Source organism: Lissotriton helveticus, chromosome 3_1 (genome assembly GCF_964261635.1).
Source record: "Lissotriton helveticus chromosome 3_1, aLisHel1.1, whole genome shotgun sequence".
NCBI lineage: Eukaryota > Metazoa > Chordata > Amphibia > Caudata > Salamandridae > Lissotriton > Lissotriton helveticus.
The window spans coordinates 1323520934-1323526933 of NC_136061.1; positions in this window are offsets into that span (position 1 = coordinate 1323520934).

Below are 6000 nucleotides of genomic sequence, written 5' to 3' on the forward strand. Positions count from 1 at the left end.
TGCCATATGCATAAACAGGAAGAGGGAGCCCTCACAAACAACAGGACTCATAATATTCTAAGTATAATAATGGTCCCAAATAAATGACCACCAAGGGGTGTAGTAAATCACGAGTACTCCCAATCCAAAATGGCACTCACAGTAAAAGCGGAGTGTAATAAGGAGGTCAACTGATCAAGTTATAAAAATGTGCGAAAGAGGATTGCTCGCTAAAATAGAAATAATAGCAGGCGATGTGACTCTAGTGACAATAAGGGACCCAAATATATAACTACTAATGGGTTTAGCAAATCACGAGTACTCCCTACCCAAAATGGCGCCCACAGTATGAGCGGAATATAATTAGGTTGTAAACACATCAGGTTACAAACATGCCATGGATATGTGCTTGCTAAATTACAAATTACAGCAGGCCAGAACCAAACATAAAATACCATGAGTCTGAACATTCGAGTAAAAACGAGGGACCTAAACAGATAACCACTCGGGAGGTGAATAAACCACGAATACTCCCAATCCAAAATGGCGCTCGCAGTACGAGCGGAGGTGAATTAGGTTGTAAACCCCTCGATCTACAGAGGTGTGCCCGCTAAAATAGAAAAAAGAGCTAGCGGAAAATAAACGCGGAATGAACATAGAACTGAAAAATAAAAATAAAATATGAAATCAACAGCGGGAAATCAGAGCAGAATTCGCCAAATAATTAGAAGGAGGTATACATTTAGGAAACCGATAAAAAGCCCAGAGAGATAGAACAGAAATAATCTTTATAATAAAAAGCAAGCAGAGAACTAGGGTTTTAACCCACTACAAGATGGCGACCAAAATCGGGTTACCATACACCAGCACCTATTAACAGCAAACAGGTGTTAGTGATTAGCCAAAATGAACCAATCTGTGACAAGTATAAATATCAGACACAAGGTAGTTTTAGTATATGGAAAAGACTCGAGAGACAAGGAGGACGCCACGCAGCTCAGCTCCCTTTACCAAGTAAGTAAAAACAGGGCTCTGTTAGCGCTGCTAGTAGAAGAATGTTTTCTTTAAAGGAAACAGACTGTTTTAACTCAGCCTTAAAATGTATCCTTTCCCATTAAATACAGGCCAAGTCAAAAGGCTTCTAACAAAAGATCAACATCCCCATGAGTGAGGTAGACTACTGATAACTCCAAAATATCTAATAAGGTAAGGAAAATAATAGGAAAGGGGATAATTCAGATACAATTAAGGAGCAATCAAGATACACTAACAAAGATTATCCCATCCCTAGACGTGGGCGTGAAGTATTGAACCCATAAGAACGGGAGCTCCCAGAGGCGTCCTCCTTATAACTAAAATAAGAATTGGGAATAAAAACCGGTGAGGAGCATATATTTTACTTTTAGACTGAACAGGAGTTAGTCACAAAAAAGAGAAAATTGATGATATATAAATATTTTCTCTTTACTTTATAGTACTGAAGTGGTTAATTTCCACAGTCTCCAAGAACAGTGATTGAGAAGAAATCCCATATAGCTAAAGGGAACGAAAGTATGAGCAGATGTTAAACAGACTCATATGATCAAAAGGTTCCAGGGAATATCACCTGGGTGAGTTGGATAACGAAACTGGTTGGGAGAAAAAGGGAAAGAAATCTCATTCCAGACCTTATGATTACATTTAAATGACCGACAGTGGGAAAAATACCACAGAGCAAAAGGGAAATGAATCCTATGTCAGACCTCAGGGCTACTTGAAAATGACCAACAGAAAGATCTCAGAAATGGGTGGGATAAGGGACTGTCCAGCAGAGGAAATATGAAACTGGGTCAGTCATCTACTACGGGTGTAAAATAATATCACCATACCACCACCAAGCCTAGAAGTTAATCAATTTATAGATAAATGCAGAAAGTATAACAACAGCGTTGTGACAAATCTTAAGGTGGGATGTGCATAAGAGACTTGAGAGGTTACCAAATGTTAGGTTTATCAAATGCTGTATTGAGTATATGTAACTGAAACTAGTAGATGGGACCTAATGAAACATATTATGATATATGTCTTTGTAGATGTGACCAATCAGGGAACAAGTCCTGAAGAAGGTGCAAGAACATCAGGGGCACCGAAACGCCGCGTCGACATTTTGTTCCTAATATTTGTGTTTTATTATCTTTCTATAAATATGTTTTTTGGAAACAATACTGTATAAAGGAGAACTTTTTTTAAAAACAATTGACATTGTCTTTTATGAAATGTGTTATTAATATTGTTTATATACATTGAATATATACCGTGTAATGATTTTTTTGAAACTGTTTTGTGATACTATGACTTTTTAAACAAGAAATTCTTTTGAATAAATGCACTACAAATTTTAAACATTTCTATGCTTTCCATGCTTTATATGTGGTCCCGTACAACACTGAAAGGTTGTTAATTCATGGTTGTAAATTTGGTAACCTTAATAAGACTGCACGATTCCTGTTCACACATAGGTTGCCACCTCCAGTAGGAGTGGTATACCTACAAGGCATCAGAATCAGGAAAAGGCACCCTGTTTTTTCTTAGAGTTATTGACCCAGTCCTTTTCCTGACAGAAAGGGTAGCTCCCTACACATAACTTTTTTGTTTTGAGTTCTAATTATTGCGCTGACGCAAGCGCTGTGTTGCTATTGGGTGCTTGACTTTGGGTTTGATATCGCACTGACGTATGCGCTGTGTTGCTAATTTGAGTAATTAACTTTTGGGTTGATACACGCTGATGTAAGCACTGAGACTCAATTGCCTGTATTGTGGATCTAGACTGCCTTGTGAACTCATAGTTTGGGTGCTGATCTGCCTTCTCTATTCAATAGTCCTTGTGGTTCTCAACAAGTACTGGTCAAGGGAGGACTCCTTCCACATTTTCCTTTTCAACCTTATAAAAACTCTTCTTAGGGTATGTATGAGAATGAGAGTTTATGTTTATGACTGCTTACACGAATGACAGGGTTTAATGTGTCACCCTTTATTGTTGTAGGTATAGAGCAATTGAAATTGGAAAGCAGAATCTTTATGTGTTGAATGTTGACATACAGGAAGACATCTCTGTTGAGTTCACAGGTAGGCGATAGTCATAGCGAGATCATATGAGAGTAGTCAGAATATTAGGATTTGTACTAACCTTGTATTCTTTTGCTACAGGTATCCCTTGCCCCGTGGTCCCTTCCCTAATCCCTTTCCCTCGCCTGATTGCCTCATTGCTCTGAGTTACCTTATCCAGAGTTGGGGACGTCTGGAGGTGGACCCCTTTGTGCATCGTCCAGAACCTAAGGAGTACACGTGGATCTAACAATTTCCTACTTGGTGACCTATAGGCCGAGCAGACAAATAGTATGTGGGGGATGGATTCTGACTGTGCCAAGCACAAGGGGCACAATTCTGTCGTGGGCTTGTGCAATCTACTGGTGAACGCTCCAATCAGCAGAGAGCCTACCCTAAGTTGGTGATAGAGCTTCCTATCCATTGGTTTTAAAATAAAGTCCCAGTAGGGTTCAAAACGAAGCTCGTGTTTTATCAATATTAAGTCCCTAGTCAAGGTAGGTCCTGTAATGGAAGAGAAGCTCTTCATCTTCACCAAATCCATATAAACAGCCTTAAGCTCTTTTTTTGAGGGGAAGGAGGTCGATTCAGGACTCTCCCACAATTTACCCATCCCTATTTCTATTAAAGTTTCTTTTATATACTGAAGCCATTTGATCTTACTTAGGGTCCCAGCCCCCTGAAATCCAAAAGGACTTTAGCATATATTGAGAGCTCAGGGGTGGGCCATAGCCTTCTCCAAATCAAATTAGGTCCTCAATTTGAAGACATCCCAAATCCAGAAATAAGGGTACCAATGGAGTAGATTGCGGCAAGCCTATTAACGCCCTCATAAATTTATTTTGAGCGATAACCAGGGGTGTGGTATCCTCGTGGCCCATAATTCAGCGCCATATAAAATAGCACTTGCAACTTTGGTGTTATATAATTTAAGGGCTGGGGCTATGGGTTTGGTGAGAGAAAGCCTATGTTCTTTTAGAAGGGCCCCAGCCAACTGTGCGTGCTTCAAGGCTAGCATGTCGATCTGTGGCTTCCAATTCAACTTCCTGTTTAAGGTTATCCCCAGGTAGGTGAACACTTCAGTCCGCTCTAAAGCAACATCATTCATATAAACTTTACCCTCACTAGCTTTAGATTTGCTGAGAACCATAAATGTTGTCTTGTCCACATTGACCACCAAATCATGATCACGGCAGAACTCCTCTAAACGGGACAGAGCCACCTGGAACCTAGATTGAGTCTTGGATAAAATCAAGGTGTCATCCGCGAACATGAGAAGGGGGAATTTCAGGCCCCCTAGAGTTTTTGCATCAGTGGGGCATGTGGAATAATATTGCACTACACTGTCAATGAATACAGAAAACAGGGTAGGAGCGAGAACGCATCTTTGGCTCACGCCCTTTGACACCGGAAGTTTATCTGTAATCTCTCCGTATGTACCCCATCGAATCTGAGCGTGGTTGGAGTCATGCAGTTTGACTAACATTGCTAGCAGCTCCAATGGCATCCCCACTTCAAAGAAAGCTCTCCACATTTTGTTTCGAGGGACCAAGTCGAAAGCAGACTTTAAATCAATGAAGGCCGCATATAGCATGCCCCACCTATGAGAACAACCCTCCAGTAAATCATCACAAACCTGAACACCTGGTCAATTGTGCTGGTATGGGGGCGGATACCTGCCTGCAGGGGTGATAGTATCTTAAAATGCTCTATCCGCTGTTTGTTTCGACTTAGAACAGAAATCTATAAGGCTAATAGGCCTTTAGTTGCCAGGTAATGCTCAAGCCTCCTTTTTATATACCGGAATAATGACTGCACCGAACCAGGTGTCAGGGATACACGCACCACTGGCAATGGAATTGGCAAGATAGGTAATATAAACCACCCAGTTGTCCTTGTCTTGGGCTAATAGATCTTCTGGCACACAATTGGGGCCTGGGGCCCTACCTCTCGGGATAAGGAAGAGGACTCTCTCAACCTCAGAGTTGTTAAATAATAGGGTGGGAATCGGGGTGAGTATTTTAAATTCATCCAGATTATTATCATTGGTAGAGAACTGGCCGTAAAATACAAGGCCCACTGTTCCGGCGGAACATAGTTGATAGGGTTATAGGGTGTCCCGTCACTCCCCCATTTTACTAGCTGTTGGAATTTTGTCATACTCTTCTCATTACTAGCTAGGTGATGATCGTGCCAGGGGTTGTCATCACACTCCTTTTTATCTTTAAGTGGGGATGCTTTATAGTTTGCCTTAGCATGTTTAACTTCTTCCATGTCGTTGGATCAAATAGCCCTTGACAATAAGCAACTCGCCTCTCTGCAGGTTTTGTTATACCAGGAGGCCTTTAATGCCCCTGCCTCTACCTTCTTTTTACTGGTCTTGATAAAAAAGGTTTTAAGATTGGAAAACAGATCCTGATGGACCTGAGGGGCTATTAAATTAATATCCGCCTGTGAGGCACAGCTTTGAAGACAGGATATGGAATGAGCAACCAGGGCCTTCATTGTACCTAAATCCCCTTCATTCTCGATAAGCCTGGTCCAGCTTACTCTCCTCATGTCATTTGAAAGTGATACTATGGGAGGGAATTCACCTACATCCTTTTTGGAGGGGTTCTGAGGAGAGAGGTCCTTAATTGTCAAACTCAACGGGTCATGTTCACTTTCTGTGTGTTCCTGGACCTTCATATCAATTAGGGAATGCCATGATTCAACATGGCCCTCTCCCCCCACCCAGCTGCTCCTCCCTCCCACCTCCCCTTCTCATGGCGGCCGCTGCGCTGCAGTGAGAGCGACCCTTGACCCTGTTTGCCAGGCAGGTCGCTCCCCATGCTGCGCAGCTCCACCGGACTGCGCCCTTGCTGCTCCTGTGACCAGCCGCTGCTGCTGAAGGTGTTAGAGGCCCACCTCAACCCGCAGGCTACCACCTGCGCCTCA